The sequence below is a fragment of the Manis pentadactyla genome, chromosome 4, assembly GCF_030020395.1.
Source record: "Manis pentadactyla isolate mManPen7 chromosome 4, mManPen7.hap1, whole genome shotgun sequence".
In the NCBI taxonomy this organism is placed as follows: domain Eukaryota; kingdom Metazoa; phylum Chordata; class Mammalia; order Pholidota; family Manidae; genus Manis; species Manis pentadactyla.
Window position 1 is genome coordinate 119,350,480 of NC_080022.1, and position 20,622 is coordinate 119,371,101.

The window sequence follows — 20,622 nt, forward strand, 5'->3', positions numbered from 1 at the left end:
CCCCCACCCAACCACAGGTCGCGGCGAGGCTGGGAGAGTCCCTGAGGCTCCACCGGGATCCCAAGGAAAAGCCCCCTACCCCCAGGGCCGCGGGAGGGCTGGGGGACGCGCAGGGGGGCGCGCAGGCCGCCAGAGGGTGCTGTCGCAGCGCGCACGGCCCACCTGGCGCCCGGGGCCGCCGGCGAGCGCAGTCAGGCCGCCCGGGAACTTTTTTCCTTCTGCTCTCGTTCTCCCTCTCCCCCCGCGCGTCGTTCGCCCGCCCGCCCGCTCGCTCTTCCTGTGCGGAGGAGATCGCATTTCCCCGCGGCATTCGCGGACACCAGGCGGGCCCGGCCGGTGCGCGGCTAGGGCCTGGTCCCCGCGCCGCCGGCTCCCCGCGCCCCCGGGCGACGCCCCCGCCCGCGGCTGGGCTCGGAGAGTCGTGTTGGAGAGCGAGACGGCGGCGAGGGCGCGAGGCGAGCGGAACAGGCCGCCCTGCCCGGCCCGAGCGCCGGCGCGAGGAGGGGGCCACACGGCCCGCCCTCCTTCCTGCCTGGCCGCGGGCCGGCCGGGCCGGCGCGCCCTGACCCCCATGGCCAGCCGAGCCTCCGGGCCGCGAAGTCGCAGCGCCAGACTCAGGGTCCCCGAGTGAGCGCGGGCGCCGAGGTGAGCACCGAGCGGTGGGGCGCGGGGAGCGCTGCCCCGGAGCGGGGGCGGCGCGAGGCGTCGGGACCCAAGGCAGGGTGAGGGGCCGAGGCGGGATCCCTGGGCGAGCGCGTTGGGCCGCGCTGTGGGGGGTCCGCCGGGCACTGCTTTGTGTGGTGTGGGGGGTGCGCGAGGTCACCGGATGGCCGTCTGGGAGCTGCGGGGTGGGGGCGCCCTGCGCCACAGCTGAGGGTCTTCAGAAAGATCTGTGCTGCTGGCTGCGGTCGGTTCGTGGCGTGGGGACGCGAGAAGCGAGGGTCGGGTGGGCTGAGGGGTCTGCGTGCGCGGAGGCGCGGAGTGTTGGCTGAACGTGGGGTAGGGACGCGGGGGCATTTGCACGCTGCCGGGGCGGGAGGGGAGATTTGTGAGTGCGTCCGCAGTGGGGGGCGGGAGCTACTTCTCTGTGTGGACTGGGGCCTGGCGTGGGAGCGAGGGCCCGTCAGGGCCGTGAGTGGGGAGGTGGGCGCGCAGGGCTGTCCGCGGTGCCCCCACGCGGGCGGCTAGCCCAGGCCTGTGCGCAGGCCCGGCGAGCAGGCAGGAAGCGGCCCCGGAGGCCCCGGGAACTCCGACGCGGCACGGCCCCGGGCCTGTGGGCCCTTCGGGGGCTGACGTCACGGTCGGGGGCGCGGGACACGCGAGCCCCGTGTCCCCGGACAGCGGCGCTCCTGCCCGGTTCACAGCCCCGCGCCTTGGAGCAGGATACCCGGGAGGAGGACCAGGGGGCCGGGCGCAAGGCGGCGTTGCCGAGCGCGGCGGGGCGAGGGGACTGCAGGACGCGAGGGTGACATTTGGAGCCTTGGTCGCGCCGGGGGCCGCCGAGGAGGGGTGGAGGGGAAGCGAAACACCAGCCAGGCCCGAGGCCGAGGCGGCCCCAGCTTCCTGAGGCGCCCGTTTTCCCACCGAGCCCGTTTCCCTTCGGGGGGGCCCTTGGTCCTCCTTAAACCCACGCCAGGGGCCGGAGCGCGGGCCCGAGGCGTGCGCTCCTCCTGGGAGCCCTCGGTGTGGGGGGAACGCTGGGGCCTCGGCTCCGAGTGGATAAAACCCGGAGTAACAATGCGCTATTGGGGGTGCTGGGGGAGGGGAGGCGGTGCGCCTGAATGGCGGACCGGAGCCCAGAGCTTCCCCGCCCGCAGCGCCTTTCCCATGGTGTCAGCAGGCTCTGATTGAAGGACCCACGCAAGACCCGCACGGTTACCTCCCGCCCAGAGTGCCCTCCCCCGCCCCCGCGTGTCCCTTTTTTCTCTTCTAATGCAGCGATGTGTTGAGGATTCAAGGGCATTACATCTGGTTGCAATCCAGTTCCATGCCGCTGCTGGGCTGTTAAGACCTCACGCTTACGTCAGAGCCAGGGAATTACTTCTTTTTATTTTATCTTTTTTTAGTTGTCTGCTGCCCTGGGATGGGAGGCGGGGGTCGGTTAGACACAGCTCTGAAGTGGAGGCACCAGTCCCACCGGAGCCACAGGCTGGCTGTTCTGCTTCTCTCCCCCAATCCTGTCTTCTTTACACGCCTTGCTGTGCTGTGGGTCCCGCTCACCCTGCATGGGGGCGGCCCTGGCAGCACACTCAGTAGAGGCCCCTCCCAACTGACTGCAAAGCTGCCTTTCCAAGGGCTTCCCAGGGATGTGGCCCTCGAGATGTGAAAGCTGGAAAGGAATCTTCGAGTTTCACACTGGCCCCCTTGACAGCCGAGTGGGCATATGGGGGCCCAGGAGCATCCAGGAGGAAATCCTCAGGAGCAAGGAGAAGTGGTCTTTTGGGTGATACAGAGGAGTGAACACAGACACTCTGGTCCAGGGGAGACTCAACCAAAAATCTGGCAAAGCCTCTCACAGGCAAAAGCCTTGGAGGGCAGGAGAGTCATCAAGGCGTGTGGGCCCCAGAAGCCAACTGTGGAGTGGGCTAAATGGGACCTTTCCCAATAGCCAGGCACCCCTCTGGCTTCTTCCTAAACTAAGGGAACTCTCCCACTCCAGAAGTGTCTTTCTCTCCTGGACCAGGAGGCCCTTGCAGGCAGGGCTCTTGTCTTATTCCTTTTTAGACTCCCAAGTCTAGGCCAGTGGCTTTAGAACTCTTGCCAGTAACCTGTAGTAAGAAATGCATCTTAGGTCACATCTCTGTTACCAACACCTCCCACCTCCTACCTCCCACCCCATTATATAACTGAAACAAAAGTTTTATGAGATAATTTTCTCTACTTCATCCACTGATCTGATGTTTTCTCTTCTAGCCTATTTTTTTTTAAATTGTTGGTTACAACTCACTAAGTTGATTTCTCAATCCACTAAATGGGCTATACCCAGAGTCTGAAAAATCAGGCCTAGGAAATGAATTTGGCTTCTATTCATTCAATAAACATTAATTGAGGGCCTAACAAGTTCTCTCTTTTATAATTACTCAAGTAACACATAGATTTGTTCTTGTGTGAAAAATGCAAATAACCCAGAAGTCTAAGAGTAAAAGCAAAAGTGTCCCCCACAGCTCAGCACAGGCTGCCCTAGTTAGCAGCTGACTGTGCCCTTCCCACCTGCTGCTCATCATGCAGACATGTGTCATATACATGAATAGTTTGCTTTTACCCCAAATGAGAACTTACCTCAGGCTCTTATCTTCAACTCCCTTTTCCCTTTCCATTTGTCTTGGGGAGGTCAGAGGGTGAGATTCTTTGGGGCAAGGATGTGAGCTGGCCCTTCACTCCACCACGTACTTACCTCTCCGTGCCTCACTGTCCCTGTCTCTACAATGGAGATAATAATAGTACTGGCCTCACAGTAGTAGTGAAGATTTAATGAGCTAATCCATGTAAAGACAAAGTTTAGAACAGTACTTGTCCCAACAAACGCCAGTTGCCACCATCATCACTGTTATTAATGCTATTTTATTATCATCATCATCATTACCGTTCTATTTCCATGGCAGTCCATGTATGCACCTTGTTTTAATAGCACCTGTGGCTGTGCATGGCTATTTCTGCCCCCTCTGCCACAGTGTGACTCCACAGGGAGGGTTGAGGTGGCAGTGTGTGCACCCAGTAGTGTACACTGGCAGTGTTTATGTGGGAGAGGCATCTGAGCTCCCTGGCCCAAGAGAAGAGGTGTTTTCCAAGGACCCACCGTTTTCGAAGGCCTGTGTTTAATGTATCTGCTTTCAAAAAGGTCACAGCCCAGTGGGTGACAGAGACCCTGAGAATACCTGAGGGGACCAGCATTGTCAGGGATCTGTGCCAGGTCTGGGTGGGAAACCGATCCCCCTGTGAAAGCACTGTGTTAGGTGCTACATGGATGCTGAGGCAAAGAGCACAGGGCAGTGTTGGGTAAGATTTGCCTGTGCAAAGAGGAACAGAGAGAGATGGAGCATAATTCTGTTCCAAGGTCTGGGGACAGCCAACCTGAGCTTTGGGGATTCGGGGGCAAGTATGCCCATTCTTGGCCAGTCATCAGGGGCTTTGTGGAGGCAGGGGCTTCATGGAAGTGCTTCAAGCATAAGTGGGTGAGAATGAGAGAGGGGTTCCAGGCAGACACTGGCAAATCTTTAGAGGCTGGAATGGACATGGCCTGTGTCCTGTGGCCAAGTGTGGAGGAACTGGCTCTGAGGAGCAGTGGCACAAGAGGCTAGGCTGTTGCTGCAGCCTCCTCACTGGCCTCCCTGCCTCCATCCTGCCCCCTCCCAGGTGGACCACACTATCAGAGTGATCTTTCTCAACCATAGCAGACAAGCCCAAGCTCTTGCTGCTTCTGAATAAAGGTCCAGTCCCTAGGGCTTCCCACACTGCAGGGGCCCTTTCTGGCATCCTCCCCCTTTCCTGCCCGCACTCAAACCCCCTTCTCCTCCTGTCACAGCACAGCCCTCCTTCCCAGGGTTCAGGTGTGTAATTCCCTACCTCTGCATTTGCCTGGACTGTTCCTATCACCTAGGATGTCCTGCACCTTCCTCCCTGCCTTCCAAAGCCAAAACAGACGTCCTATCTCCTCCTTCTCTGACCTCCGAGGCAGAATGAGTCATCTCCCTTTGTCTGTACCCCTGGCATAGCATGTATTATGGGATTATCTGTAATTCTGTCAGTGTCTGTTCTCCTCACAAGACCGGAGCAGCTAGGCCTGAAAGCATGTCTCTTCTCCCAGCCCCTGCCAAGGATGCGGCCAGGAACAAGGGAAACACTCAGAAATGTGTGCTGGCAGTAGGGCCAGGTGAGGTGGGGCAAGCCTCTGAGATCCTACCAGCAGCAGCATGCAGGACCTCTGCGGAGTCTGGGGCACTGGTCAGGGAATTCTGTTCCGTCAGACTACAGAGGAGACAACGAGGCCAGAGGGGGCCCCAACCCTCCAGGCTGCTCACTGAGGGGCTGAGGAGAAACTGGCTTATCCTGTTTCCCCGGTGATTGAGGAGACATTTGAGGCAGAGCTGTGCCCTGTGCCAGGGCGGGTCACTGGGGATCTGAGACTGGAATGTGACACCAGAGAGGGGGTAGGGAGGGTGGGTGCTAGGGGCTGGAGGCATACAATGGGGCTTGCTTGGCAAAAAGAGACTTCGCTCTATTAGTTCTTGAACCTGTGTGAAGAGTGTGTGTGTGGTGGTGGGACATGGGCAGGGAACTCGGGGAAGGAGTGAGGGAGGAAGGAGATGCCCTTGTCGGTGAGCTGTGTGCTTAGAAATGTGAAAGACCCAGGAGCACTGAGCCCTGCACAGTCACTGTCCACTCCTTCCTCAGCAGACATCCCCTTGGTATTTTCTCCTCTGAGCCCTGTGCTCACACGGGGCCCCAGATGTGAGCAAGCTGTGGTCTGGCCTTCCAGACCCTCCAAGTCTAGGGGCCAGTGGCCAGAGAACCTCCAGCGTCTGCACAAAGGGGTCAGGCTCAGGAGAGAAGCTGCCCAGGATGCCACGGAGGGCAGGAGTCCTGTGAGGAGGAGCAAGAGGGGTCCTTTGAAGAGGGAGACAGATGTAGCAGGGCCAAAGGGTGGGGGGGGAGCTGGAAATCCATTGGAGTTGTGGAGGCAGGAAGCCTGAGCTGGGGGGCATCTCCCCTCAGGCCTCGGTCTCAGCCATAAATTGAAGGAGGGTTAGTTTCTTTCAGACTGATGGTCACTGAGCCCAAGTCACATACCTCTAGGGGCTGAGAAAGTAGGGGGCACAGTGGAAAGGCTTACAGATGGGGGAAGGGGGCTCGCTTAGAACATGGACAGGCCCCAGACCGGGGATCTCCAGAGGGCATGTGGGCTGCAGCAGAGCAGGGCCCCCTTCCTTGAGTGTCCTTCCTGCGCACAGGCAGGGTGGGGAGTGGAAGAAGCACTGGGTCCAGAAACAGGTTTGGTTCCAACCGCTTTTCAGGCAAGTCACTTCCCTCTGAGCATTGGTTTCCTCTCCTGACAAAAATGTAACATTAATTGCTGCAGGCATTAAATGCGATGGAGGCATTGGAGTGTTGTGTGACCTGGGAAGCCAGGCCCTGAGCTTGAGGTCATAAACACAGGCTTTGCGGTGAGGTCAGCTTGCGTCCTCTCTGGGGCCCCATATCCAACCTTTACAACGGGCATAACTCCCGGCTCCTCTTGGTCACCCTGAGTAGAGATGGCTTACTCTTTTTGCTAAATTGCTGTTATTCCCCTTTTCCTGTTCTGCCAGGCTGCCTCTAAGCATTCCCTGTTGTAACATTGGCCAAAGGATGTTTCTTGTCCAGCTCGGTTGAGGGGTGGACTGAGTTGGTCTTTGTTACACAGTGGGGCAGGTGAGAATTACAGTTTTCTGGCCAGGGTTTCTGTTTCCAAAGGGACTTTGTCCTGGTGCCACGGATGGACCTCAGAAAGCATTCAGGAACCTATGCCCCCCGGCGGCAGTGGATGTGGCTGTATAACCACAGACGCATTAGATTGTTCATCATAAATCCCATTGTGAGTGCTTGATGCACACCAGAGTGCAGAAACACAGTCCTGAGTGCCGCGCGGCTCTGAAACAGCACAGTGGGTTCTGGGGTCCAGCTGCCTGGGCCCACATTCTGGCCTTGCCACTTACTAACTTGGATAAGTTGCTTATTTATTTTTTTCAGTTTCCTCATCTGTAAAATGGGGGAAATGATTGCACCTACCTAAAGAAGTTGTTGGGAGGATTAATGAATTAATGCAAAGAAAATACTTAAAACAGTATCTGGTACATAGAAAGTGCTAAAGACCTCATCATCTTTACTCCTGCCCTGAAGAATCACATGGACCAGTTCAGTGTGGGGGAAGTTGGTCCCAGGCAGGGCTCTCCTGAGAGGCTGACACCTGGCACAGGAGTGGTGGCCCTTCAAGTCCCTGCGGAGGCAGGCTTTGACTCAGCATTTGCCACCCCCAGCCTTGTTTGGACCCTTCCATGGTGACCTGGAACCGGTTTTCGGTGAGGGAGCTCATCGGGTAAGGCCTGATGTTGGGGAGGCCCTGTGAGAGCCTCACACTGGGAAAGGTCTAACTGCCTGGTACCAGGTGAGCTTCTGACTTTTAAGAAAGATTTTGGTATCAAGTAATGAAGCTGAAAGTGTTTTCTGACTGAGATATCCTCATTGCAGAGGCCACCAAACCATGTCTGAGTGTCCTTAGGCAGGTCCCTCCAGCTCTCTGAGCTTCTTGTTTCCTAGGTTGTCAAATAGTGAAAATAATAGTACCTACCTCATAGCTTTGTTTTTAAGGGGATGCCTCTAAAGCACTTAGCTTTAGTGTTTAATAAATGTTGCCTATTAGTAATAAAAAGAATTCTCAGAAAGTGTAAATGTAAATTAAAAACCACCTGAAAGATTTCCCCTTGGGGAATAGCTCTTTAAAGATGTGAAGTTGTGAACTCTCCACTAGCCCAATAGGACAAGGCATTGTTACAATGACTGGAGAGACAAAGAAGCCCAGAGAAGTTTAGCTACTTTAGCAAAGTTACACAGTAACCCAGGGGTGAGGGATGGGGAAGGCGGAACCAGAACTGGGACTGGATCAGGGGCTATCTGATGCTTTGAAAGTTATTCCTTCAACAAATAGTTATGGACCATCAACATTGATATACAGCTGAGGTCACAAGGGCCTATGTTCTGGAAGTTTCTGATCTGATAGGAAAAATGAAATTTGTACATGATTATGATAAGTGGTGAAGAGATAAAATTAAAATTGCCTGTTCTACTGGGGAGGGGAAAGAAGATATGCATTCATTCATTTGGTGGGGAACTGCCAGACCTTAGAGCAGTGGTTCTCATTTACGGGCAAGTTTATCTCTCAGGGAACATTTGAGCCATATCTAGAGATGTTTTTGTCTCAACTGGTGAGGTGCTGGCATCTAGTGGGTAGAGGCTAGGGATGCTGGTCAACACCCTAGGGTGGGTGCACAGGACCCCCCACAACAAATTGGCTCAAAATGTCAACAGTGCCAAGGCTGTTGGAAAGCCTGGCCTTGGAGAAACATTAGTGGCAAAGCAGATGTTGCCCTTGCCCTTTTGAAGCTTACTAGTCAGTAGGTGGACAGACATTAAAGAAATAATCACACAAATGTGGATTTCATAGTGATTGTGTTGTAAGAGGCTTTCCACTCCATGGAGGGGAGGCCTTTCCAGGCAGAGGGCACAGCCCAAGCAAAGGCTCAGAGGCAGAAAGTCAAAGGGTGTGTGATGGGAAGGGTAGACACCTGTGAGTGTCTGGGGGAGACAGCAGAAAATGACCCAGCCTCAGTGGCTTGCAGAGGGGGAGAAGATGAAGGCCTGGAGGAGCTCTCACCTTCTTCCCGGGGTTCTCAGCACGCTGCGCTGTGAGCCCCTGAGCTGAGAGAGCCTGCCACGGCCTGGTGGGCGGGAGGGTGTGCTGCCCTCCGTGGGGACCCAGCCTCTGCCCTTTCTCTCATTTGCATCCCTTTGATAGGTGGGAAAGAGAAGCAGGAAAAAAAGAAAAAGAGGAAGAACAATATTTTCATTTCAAACATAGATAGGGGTGGGGGTGGTAGGAAGGAATCCGGTTTAAGGTACCTTTGAGACAAGCACAGAAAATCCCCACTGTGGCCTGAAATAGCACTAAAAACAGACATTTTGCCAAATCAGACTTAACTGAGTGGCTCTCTCTTCTTGAGTCCAGCAGGATGTGGATGGAGCTGGCTTTCCCCTGGGGACCCTGCCCTGGCTAATTAAACAGAGAGGCCCTGGTCTCCCCGGCAGGAGCAGGGCAGGAGCCTGGGGAGCTCAGCTTGACAACCCTCTGGTCTCAGCCTGAATGTTCCAGAGGGCCAGAAATGGTCAATGTGGGAGATGCCTGGCAGCAAGGCCAGATGGGTGAAAGCAGAGGTGGGAGAGGCTGGTTCTTATGATCAGTGAATGCCTGTCTTTTTTGGATACCAAAAAGGATCACAGAGAAAGCCATCATTTAATGAGTGCCTGCTATTTTACTGCGCATTGGGTGGTCCTCTCTGAGCTTTATTAACTGCCCTATACTGATTGTCAGGGAAACTGAAGCTCAGAGAGATTAAGTGACCTGCTTGAGTTCATAGCAACCAAATGGCAGAACTGAGATTGCAGTCCACATCTGTTGGGCTCCAAAGCCAGGCCTGGCTTGCTCCTCACCACACCCCTCCTCATGGTGGCCACTCATCCATTCAGCAGATCATCACCGACTGGTGAAATAATACTGCAACCTGGTAGGAAGTTTTAGGGCTTGGACTTCGACAGAAGTGAGCTTGAAATCTGACTTAGGGCAATTTGTCTCTGTGGCTTTCTCTCTTGGAGCCTCCTGTCATCTTTCACAGGGGCATGATCATTCCTTTATCCAGGACTTGCTGTAAGGTTAAACTCTGCATGGAAGGGGACAGACAAGAAGGGGAAGAGAGAGGCCCAGGGAGGTTAGGACCTGCCTTGGGCCACCCAGTGTGGCAGGGTGCAATAAAAGAGCCTGGGTAGAGGGAACCAGGCGAGATTGTGGTATCTCTGTGCAATATCAGTGTTGGGTTTCTTTATTTGAACGAGGAGAAAGGGCAGCCTCCTACTCTGCAGGTAGAGAAGGTGGTGTGGAATGCGGGTGTTTTTCTTTGCTTGTGAAAGCCCTGATTTAGCTCAGGCTGGTAGGGCTTCCCAAGACAGTGCAGAGGGTGCCCACCATGCAGAAGGATTTGCCCAGGTGGTGAGCACTGAGAGGGCACTTGTCAAGTAAGGGCTCCAATGATGCAGCCTGTAGGCTCTCATCCCAGAGCCTCAGATACCTGGTAACCCCAGAAAGAGTGGGTGAGGGCCATGAAAATGGGGCATCCCTTTATCGCCTCCAATTCAGCCCTCCTGGTCCCATTCATCTCGTTATCTCCTGGCAGCCGGTGGGTTGCTGAGAAGTCAGGGGCAGCCTTCCTGGTTGACAGACAAAATAAGCCTTGCTCACAAAAGGAGAGGGGAGGTTGGCTGGGCCTCTCTGGCTTCCCTTCCCTTGTCCCAGCCTTTGGCTGCAGGCATCTCTCCCGTTCTGCTCAGCCAGCACCCTACATTCTGAGAGGCAGCAAAGGGGCTGCAAAGTCACTGTGGGTTAGGTGGCCCCAGCTGCGTGCCCTTTGCACTGGGGAGGTGGATTCAAGGAATGACGGGGTGACTGTGAGGCAGGGATTGCTGGAATGGCTGCCCCCTCCTTCCCTTCAGTTGGCTGGGAAGGCAGCTTGGAGAGGAAGCCAGGCCGGCAGGTAGCACAGAAAGACATTGGATCCAGGGGGAGCAGTAGAGAAAGCAAACAAACAGGGCTTTGTGTGGCTGCAGACTGGCAGTCTCAGAAGGGAAGCCAGGCCTGTGGTAGTGGGGAGGAGGAGGGGATAGGAGTTCAGGGCATTGCTCTGGGCCTGAGATAGGTGGCTGGACCAGCCTAGGCTGGGCAGCCAGGGAGCAGGGAGCGTCACTCACTTTGTGGACAGGCATCCGGAGTCAAAGCTTGGCTGAGACCCAGCTCTGCCACTTCACTCCCTAACAGATCTGGGCTTGTTTGCCCACCATACCTGGGTGAAGTCACTCACATGCAGGACTTGGGGAAAGTCACGTGGCCTGACTGGTCTGGCCCACAGGGTGTGAGCTCCCATCCTACCCTTGTCCCCGCTGTGGGAGGACAAAGGGTAAAGGGGGATCAGTGTCTGCTTCGGGAGCAGTCAACTTAGCTGGGTCTCCTGGATGGGTAGAGATGGCCGCTAAGAACTGTGGGCACTTTGGGGGCTTTGACGACAGCCATGAGGGGAAACATGTTCGTGCTGTTCAGTAACAGGTGCCTGGGGTGTAGGCGGGTGGAGGCTGGCATCTCAAGGCCCCCTTCGTTGGGGGTGGAGGTGCACCAAGTTGGGGAAAACAGAGCCAGGACGCCCAGGCCTTCTTGTGGAGCGGGTGAGGGGCCATCCGGGAGGTGTGGTGTGTGTGTCAAATCCTGCACCCTAGCGAGGTTAGTCCCGACCCGGCGCGCCTCCGGGGACAGAGCAGGGCCCCGGGCCTCGGGCTTAAGCCTTAGGTAGGAGCTCTCAGGCCAGACACTGGCAGCTCGATTATCGCCTCCGGGGCCATTTCCTCTGCTCTAGCCGACCTAGAGAGGGGGCGGCGAGAGGGCAAACGCCCACGCTTCCTGCCCGCCCCTCCGAGCGCCTCCAACGGCTTCCACCATCTTGGCCACGCCGGGGCCTCCTCCGCGACATCAGACCCAACCAGCCTCTGCCGGCTGGACCCGCGACGCCGGGAGCTGCCAGGGCTTCGCAGCGCGGAGGCAGAGCGGAAGACAGGGCAGGCCGCTCCCGTCGCCATGGCAACGCCCGTCCCGGCGTGCTCCGCGGGGCCGCTGGGCGGGGCTGCCATAGCCCCGCCCCCTCACCAAGCCGCGTTTTTCCGGGAACCCGGAGCTGTGGGCGGTGGCTCCTAGCTGGGGCGCTGCGGCCACCCTCCTTGCTCGTTAACTCCTGGCTTCAGGGGGAGCGAGAAGCCGCTTCCTGGGGCCTGGGTCATGGGGAGGCTGCACGCCCCCACTCCCGCCTCCAGGCCGCGCTGCTCCCGAGCTGTCGGCTCAGGGCCTGCTGCTCTGCCCTTCCCTGGGGCTGCCCACCGGCCCGCTGGGCCTACCTCCGCCCTAGGGCCAGCGAAAGCTGGGGCTGGGAATGCACACACCCACGCCTACCCACATCCCCGCGTCCAGGCATGGACGCTGCCACCCAGCCGGCCTCCCTCCAGCGCAGGAGTACAGGCCTCCTCTACTTGGCAGCTGACTGACTGCCTGCCCGCTCAGGAAGCACATTGCTACCTCCTGAGCTCGGACACCCCTCCCGCCCAGGGGGCAGCCTTTTCTGGCACTTTGCTGCCAAGCCAGCCCTGCCTACCCCCACCCGCCTTCTCAAGTGTTAAGTCCCCAACGGGTCAGTCACTCCAGGGCCACCTTTCCCCTGGTCTCTTCAGAGTCACCCACTCAGCTGACCTCTGTTCGCTCCTGCCTGGATTGGGCAGGCAACAAATTTTAATGCAGCCTTTCAGTCTTGGAAGGGAGACTGTGTGCCTGTTTAGCAGCTGTTCTCTGGCCTTTCTTGAGCCTCACACAAGGGCACATGTGCAAGGAGAGTGAGAAGGGGCCTCAGCTGCAGCAAGGACTCAGGCTTGATATCAAAGAGAACTTCCCAGCCTTAAGCATTTGCTTTTTAATGAAATAATCGGATTGTTAATATGTTGATTTTAGAAAAACCTAAAATGCAGGAAAACAAGTAAAAATCCTCTATAATTCCACCCCTAGGACATAGCCACTGTCAATATTTTTTTCTCTAGAACTATGATAATATATGACAAACATAATAAATATAAATTATAGAGTCATGCTGTATATTTGGTTTTGTAAAGCACTTGATGGTTTTAATAGCTTTTTTTTCTCACTATAAAAGGAGGACAGGCTTATTATAGACTTTTGGAAAATATGACAAGTTAAAAGAAAAACAATTCACCCATTCTCCCATTCTCCAAAGGCGGCTACATGTGACTTTTTTTTTGCCCTTGCTCATGGGGTTTTCGTCTGTTTAAGTATGCTGTCACTCCTGTACATTCCATTTGATATCCTACTTTTCTCACTTATTGTTGTATAACAGGCTACTTTTTCTTGAGCCTGTGGGAGTCTTGAGAAAACTGGAACCATATTCTTGGGAGAGCTTCAGAAAGAAGCCAAAGTGGATGGTCCCTGTTCATCCTCTTTCCATCTTGGGCCCACAGAAGAACTTCCTTGTTACCACTAACCTCTGATAAGCAGCTTGGGCCAGGGGATCATGCTGGCTGTGGCCCAGGAGGCCACTTAGCCTGGACAAGGACATTGAAGACTCATGGCCCCAGACTCCAGTGGCAAATGGCTTTAATGAGCCCTGGATGCTCAAGGCTACATTGAGGCTCAGGGCTCAGCCTTGTTCTGGGCCTCCTTTGCCCAGCCATGCTCAGACCCAAAGGCCCCTTGTTGTTCCTGTGAACCACCTCTATTCCCTTGCTACATCCAGGTCCTCAGCTTTCCCTGGGGCCATGCGGGCCTGGCAGCAGGCACAGCCTCCCTCTGCCTAGCTGCCCCTCAGGCCTAGCTACAAGCTGCCCTTGTGCCTACCCATCCCTGCTGCCAGTCCTCTTCTCCCTCATTCCTGAACGGTTCAATTCTAACACATCCAAGCCCTGTGTGAAACAGGCCTTGGAAAATCACAGTTACCAGGGATGGACTGGCATTTAAAAGGCATCTAAGACTTGGGAGAAAAAGCCAAAGAGACAAGAGAATGCAGGGTCCTGTCTCTGAGCAGCAGCTGGATTTAGTGGCAGAAAATCACACAATGTCCCTTTCCCTGGGAATAACACCACTGGCAGAGGGGCAATGTGTGGGGTACGAGACATCATGCCCCACTAGCCACCACCTGCCACTACTGCAATGTGTTCTCTGAAATGAAAAAATGGAGGAGAGATGTGAGTCTACAGCCATGACCTTGTAAATTATTCTCTTAACAGGTTTATTCATTTATAAAATATTTAAGACCTGTTTCACTTTACCTATAGCAAGGAGGCAGCCAGGTTGGGGCCGAGATTGATGGTCTGAACATGATTTATTTATCTGGATTTGCTCTTCTGGGCTGGGCACCACCTGCCATGTGGAATTTAATGAAGTAGCAAGATGGGTGTGTATCTGCTTGTGTTCCTTGGCTTGGGGTGTGTGCAGTGTGTCTGTGTCCATCTTCAGGGGGCATTCTGTATGTGGGCAGGTGACGGTCCTTGCATGGCTGCTTCCAGGCACATGTATGAGTCTGTGTTGGATTGCTGAGTATGTGCCTGTGTGTGTGATGTGTATTTACAGTAGAGGTGTCTGTGTGACTGGGATCAATGTGTGGTTATGTGTGTGTGTGTCTGGGTTGGGGAAATGAATTAGAGGAATGGGTTTGTCTTGAGCATGTTGTGGGTGCTCATATGTGCACTGGTGTCCATGATGGGGTGGTTTGTGTATCTGCGTTTGTAGGTGGGGGACCCATTTGTGTGGCTGAGTGTCTGTGTTCATGTGTATGTCCTGGTGTGAGGATTTTTCCCATCTTCTTTTTGTTAGTGGTGGAAGCATTGGCCACTGGCTCATTGCCCGGCATCTGCTTTTGCCCCTAGCCCTGGGTACTGGGAGGAACCTGATGCCTGGAAAACCTGAATTCTGTAACCCCTAAGTGGCTGGGCCTCAGGCTCCAGGAAGGACTGGCTTTGGGGGCTGAAGGCACACTGACAATCCCTGACCCTCTTCTAGCAGAACCTTCCCTGCCTGTGGCTCAGAGACCAGAGGAAACTCCAAGGTCAAGGTGGTCCAGGCCCACATTTCACAGATGGGGAAACTGAGGTCCAGAGGCCATACAGCCAGCTAGTGGCTGCGCCAGGACCCTAACACGGAGCATGGTTCCTGCACCGGTCCTTGCTCTGGGGTGGCCCCTCCTTGGGCCTCAGCTCCCTCTCCTGTTACACAAAGGTGGTGTGACATTGCTCCTCTCTCACAGAGCCTCAGGACTGTAGAGGCCAAGGTAGAGGACACAGGGGAGTTGGTGGAGGTTCACTCGGCAGTTAGGTCCAGCCAGGAGGAAGACAGCAAGAGCAACAAGGAATGGGGAAGATCCCTGCCCTGCATCCTGAGTCCCAGGGGCAAGCCCCAGCTGTGGGGGTGATTCGGAACTTGGGGTGTCTCTGTCTCTTCCCCAGCCACAGTGCCTGGCCCAGATGGGGCCCAGGAGCCTGGGAAGTAGCAGGCACTTGGTTTTCCTTAGCCTTGCGACAGCCCTCAGCTCCTCCTTCCCCCCAGCAGCTAATGTATCTGTCACTACTTTCCTAATGAGGCTGCTGAAGGCCCCCCTGGGACAGATACCTTTGCAGACCAGCTGGCAGCTGAGGGGGTGGGCCAGCTTCAGGGTCAGGCTGGGAAGAAGGGGGCCTGGCCCCTCTCCTGCCTGCAGGGGCATCAAGGCCCATCCAGGCCCCTGAGCCAGCTGTGTGGGGGTAGGGGGCTGCCGGAGGGCTTGGAGAGGCAGGAAAGCACACACCAGGCATGCATTTTTCTTCGGCATTGTGACTGTTTATAGTAATAATAGTTCATCTGGTCAGCAGGCATGTTTGCAGGCCGACTGTGTGCCAGGACTGAAATCAGCCATGATTTATCTGGGGGTGTTCATAATCCCTGCCCTTGGAGGAGGTGTGGCCAAGGGGAGAAAGCCAGTACTCAGTCAAGTTATTTGCGTCATTATACATTCATGTATGGGAGTGCATATTTATCACAAGCCAAGACAGAGGCATGATTACGTGCAGAGCTTCTCTTGGAGAGAGGGCATCCTGTGCCTAGGCTGCAGGCTGCTATGGGTACCTGCTAAAGGCTCCTGTAGGACTGAATGCCTCAGGAGAACCAGGATTCTTGCTGTGTGACCCCAGGCAACTGCCCACCTTTTCTGGGTTCCTCAGGGGCTAGAAGTGTCCATCTAGCTCCATCACCTGAGTGGAGGTGTTTCAGGCAGCCTGTGTCTCCTTTCCCAGTGCTCTTTGCCTTTCCCATCAGGGCTCTAAAGATGTCTGTCTGCAACACCCTTGACTTTGGAATGCCCGAGGCACTGCCCCAGGGGATGCCGGGAGCCACAGAGAAGCATAGCTGCCTCAAGCCCCACCTGCCACTTCCTCTTAGCCCTTTTGCTCTCACAGAGCCACCCCTGAGCAGAAGGAAGCCTGGAAGAGAAGAAATCTGAGAGTCAGTCCCTGTTCCCCCCACCATGAGAAAGGGAGGCATTTATTCACACATTCACTTATTCATTGCTCAGCTAGTATTTCTTGAACGCCAACTAACTGCCAGGTGTTAGAGGGAGGTGGCAAACTGGTTGTCCTCCTGCCACAGCTGGTCCATAGACCCATTCTGAAGGCCTTCCCAGTGTTTGGTAGAGGGTGGGAGGGGACTCAAATGAGTTGCCAGTGAGTCATTTGTATTCCCATACATTTCACCCCCAATTTCCAGTTTACAGTTTATCTGTATTATTACAGCCTGCTTCCCCCAAGGCCATGACTGGTGGCACTGGCTATAGTCTGACACCCAGTTAGGGTGGGATGGCCCCTCCTTGGTAAGCCCTCCTGTCCTCCTCACACAGGTAGGGTGGTTTCCTGGTTTTGAGCCCAGCCTCAGGAGCCAGAGTGCCCAGGTTCAAATCCTCCCACTGGCTTTTTACCAGCTGTGGGACCTCAGGCCAATCCAAGGCCCTCTCCAAGCCTCAGTTTCCTCCTCTGTAAGACGAGGATCACAGTAGTAAGTACTCATTAGCTGTGGGGATTGCTGCGGGGCATTAAGTGAGAGTATTTCTGCTAAGTGCCCAGAATGAGCTGAAGTGTCATCGCTGTTAATATTGTGTCGAATAAAGGAACCACTTGCAGGCTGAGACCTGGGTTCTGACTCTGCCATTGCAGGACCCTGTGCGAGTCACATGGCGACTCCTTGGGAAAGAGACACCTGCCCTCTCTACTGGGCAACCCCTCTCACCCTCCAGAAACATTCTTGGGACCTGGGCTGGGCCCCTGAGGTGGGGTGGAAGCCCACACCCCGCTTCCCAGGCCCGGGCCCCTGCGACCCTGCCCCTGTCCCCGGAGCCTCCAGGGTGGCCAGCCCGCCGCCCTTGGCACTCGCCCACTGCCCTCGCTGGGGTTGCCGCCATCAAAGCGCCTCCTCGTTTTTATGCTAATGAGCTGCATTAATACTTAATGGCCGCGAACGCGCGGGTTTAATTGCACCTGCCCGGGCCGGAGGCGCGGCCGGCCGCGGAAGCAGCTGCGCTCCCTCTGTATGGCCGTAATTACCTGGAACACGGTGCCCGGCGGGGAGGCGCGGCGGCTGCGGGCTGGACTCTGACGGACGGACGGCCCCGCTCGTCCTCGCAGCGCGCGTGGAGGATGTGTGTAGCCTAGCCGGCTCGTGTAATTAATTCACCGCCCTGCCTCGGCGGAGACCTGCTCTGCCTGCTGCGGCCGTCTCTCCGCTCTCCCTCCGGCCCGGCCATCTTCGGCTTGGCGTTCAAGGCTCTTCGGAACCGTCTGCTGCCCACCGGCCCGGCGCCTCCCTGTTTCGACCACCCGGTGGTCGATTGCTCTGTGACCTCCGCGAGGCCCCGAGGCCTCTCTGCCTTACCTCCCCTGCCTTACAGAAGCTGTGCCCGCTGTCTGGAACAAAGGCCCCTCTCCTCCCACTCACCCGCCCTGAAATCCATCTCCGCCCCTCCGACAGGCCCAGCGTCTGCCCTCCGGGTCCCTCTGCTGGGGGTGGGGCAGCCCAGGGAGGGGTTGTGCCCTGCTTCCCTAGACTGACAGTTTCTTGCGGCCAGTCTGGCCTGACTGCTCATTCCCTGCACGCTGCCTGGGGGTGGTGGCTGCACTACTGCCCTGAGCCTCTGCTCAGACTGCAGGCGGAGGAACCATGGATCCTCCAGGACACCTGGAGACTTGCGGTATTCTCTGTGGGACCTGCTGATGCACCCCGACCCCGACCATATGAGCCACAAGACAGTGCCTTAGGCGGCAGCCTGCTCCCTTCTGTCTCCCTCAGCCTGGTGCTTTCACTCCGCTTCTCTTTCTGCAGAGGGCAGGAGAAAAGGGAAGTGTCAGTAGAGAGCTGATGACCCCCTTCCTCCCGTCCCTTCTCACTGCCCCTGTCCCTCCACCCCTCTGGTGGACACCAACAACTTCAGCTCTTCCAATGGGCCCATCGCAGAGGCAGAGCCCTAAAGCACAGTGCCGTGTCCGTCCAGAGACCACCCACCCAGCCCTGCTCTGTGTCAGGCAGTGCTGGAGCACAGAGGGGAGTCGGACTGGGGCTTTGCCCTCCAAAGACTCCCATCTGGGCAAGGTGCCCTTAGCAAGGAATAGGTGTGTTTTAATGTAAAAAGGAGCAATTTACAGAAGAGAATCCCAGACTGGGAAGATCAGGAGAGGCTTCTAAGTTCAGCCTGGAAAGGCTGGGAACAGCATTCCAGGTTGAGGGAACAGTTGGAGCAAAGGCCTGGGCAGATTATTGCCTCTTACAGTGGTGGGGGAAGTAAGGGACAACCACAGAAAGCTTGAGTTTCCTAGAGGTTAGTGAGACATGAAGCTGGAGAGGGGAGCAGAGGTCCGTCTGCTGCCCAACAACCTTCAGAGCTCCCTACTGCCAAGAGGCCATGTTCAGTCCCTCTGATGGCAAGCAAGGTCATACCACCCACGTCATCTCAGGACATAGCCTAGCCTCCCTCAGCCTGTTCCCCACCACCAGCCCAACCATCGGATGTTTATCGAGGGCCTGCTGTGTGCATACAGTGATGGTGGACTGTTGGCAATGACCCTGTATGTGTTCAGTGGCAGTATGGCAGTGGGGTCTGCTGAGTGGGTCTCTTCTGGTTTGCTGGGGTCCCAGTGTTCCTGGCCTTCAGCCAGACCTAGGCACGCTCTATCTCCATCCCCAGATGTCCTTGCAGACAAAATGGAGGTGGACGGGCAGGCTGCCAGGGGTGTCAGGTGGCATCCCAGCCAGTGGACGGTCCTCTCTGATTAATGAGGTAGTGGAATCCTGGAGGGAAATCTCTATTGGCATGCCTCAGGGCTCTGCCCTTGCATGGTCAAGGTGAGGAACGAGGCTCACGTGGGTTGAGTACCTACTACAGGACAGGCTCTACCTGGAGCTCTTGGTACCCTGTGGCTTGTCAGCACCCTTGAGGTAGATTCTATTACTATCTCATTCTGCAGATGGAAACACTGAGACTAGAGCTGGGCCTCGAATCCAGCTCTGTATAACTTTAAAGCCTGTGTTAGTAACCGCTGGGCTGTGTGGCATTAATAATGCATATTTCTGCTAGGCTACGGGCTTGCAGGGATGTAGGGCCACGTCGTTTTCAGCTCTATCTCCCTCATGGTTGTTGGCAAGGTGCTTTGCGTGTGGTAGGTGCTCAGTAGTGCTGGCAGACTAGGTGACAGGGCAGTGAGCTATGCATAGGGCTCTCAGGCAGGGGGAGGCCTCCTCACTCTGCCTTCCTGCCTCCACCCCCAGCAGATGGGCTGTAAGGAGACTTGGAGACTCCAGACTTCCCAGCAAAGGATGGGCTCCGAGGACACTGGGGAGGCTCTGACTTCCTGGCCACATTAGGAGGATGGCTACCCTTGGAGGCTGGGGTGGTTGGCCAGCTGCACTGTGAGTCAGGGGCCCTGCCAGGGGAATGGATGCCAAGTGGGGATATGGATGCAGGGTGAGCACTCTTTCTGGCCAAGCTCCTAGGCGTGGAACCTTCAAGAGGGACCATGTGGGGGACCAAGAGCATTCCTGCAGCAGTCAGATTGAGAGCCATAACCTTTCTGGAGGAGGGCCCCACTGTAGCCTAGGGAAGATGTTAATCACAGTCTGGGGTTCAGGTTGGGGGTTGGGCAAAAAATACCACTAAAAGTCATAAATTGCTTTTTTTTCCATAAAAGGTGTTTTATTGAACACCTACTATGTGTCAGGTATTGGGTACATCATCTGTAATCTTGATCACAGCCCCATTTTATAGGTGACAAAACTGAGGCCCACTCCAAGGGTTAAGGTCACAGAGCAGAGCTGGGATCTGACTCCAAGTGGGTCTGTTTTCGAGCTCCACTGACCTCTTTTGTTTCCATGTCCCTCTCCACAGACTTATGCCCCTCTACCCCCACCCCACCAACATTGTGGCTTCTCTGAAGGCCCCAGGGTTTTCAGAAAGTTCTGGATGTGGAACCGTGGAGTAGAGACTTACCTCCTCTGTCTCTCTGGTCTCCCTGATGGGGGCTGTCCCTGGGAGCAGTGAGCCACCAGGTGCTGGCCACTCGGCCCACCTCCTTGGAGGGTGGCCCAGGTGGTCAGGGCCACAGGCATGCTGGGCCAGGAACTGAGGGCCCTTCCTCAGTGGGCCCGCCTACCAGGAAGAGGGAGTGCTCATGACACTCGCTTCTGAGGCTGAGGCTGCCCCAGGCACCTGGTGCCAGCAAGGCACTCGGGAGGACTCAGCTCGTGGTGGACGGGGAGACTTGTGATCCCTTCTCAGTCCTGCACAGCCCAGCTGTGTGACCTTGACCCAGTTACTGCTCTCTCTGAGCCTCAGTTTCTCTCTCAGTAAAACTTGGGGCTGGGCTCCTCACTCCCAAGAGTTCTGGCACTGGAAACATCTAGGAATAGGCCGTGGCAGTGGTGGGGACGGTCAGCATGGCCCTCCACGTGGGGGGACTCCTTGTCTTCCCGGGGAAGTCCTTGACCCCTGGCCAGCCTCAGCGGAGGAAGCTAAGAGCCTGTGCTGGGCATTGGGGTAGGGGAGGGCCTGGAGTCACAAATGTGAATTCCCATCTCAGCCTCACCACTTAGAAGCCGCGAACCCTCCGTGACACTTCACTGGCTGGGCTTTAGTTGTCTCATCTAGAAAATGGGGATATTCACAGACTGGGCCTCAGCAGAAGTCCATGAGTTTAATTAAGTGAAGTTCTACTTCA

The 20,622-nt window shown here is 56.0% G+C and overlaps 1 protein-coding gene across 2 annotated transcripts in view; it reads left to right on the forward strand.

Annotated features, from left to right (window-relative positions):
• The first annotated feature begins 223 nt into the window (after positions 1-223).
• Positions 224-20,622, forward strand: part of RAI1 (retinoic acid induced 1) — a 114,599-nt gene continuing 94,200 nt past the window's right edge. For both annotated transcript variants that reach the window (XM_036894023.2, XM_036894024.2), the window contains exon 1: positions 224-645. The gene's annotated coding sequence lies outside the window, so the exon portion shown is untranslated. The remainder of the gene's footprint in view (positions 646-20,622) is intronic.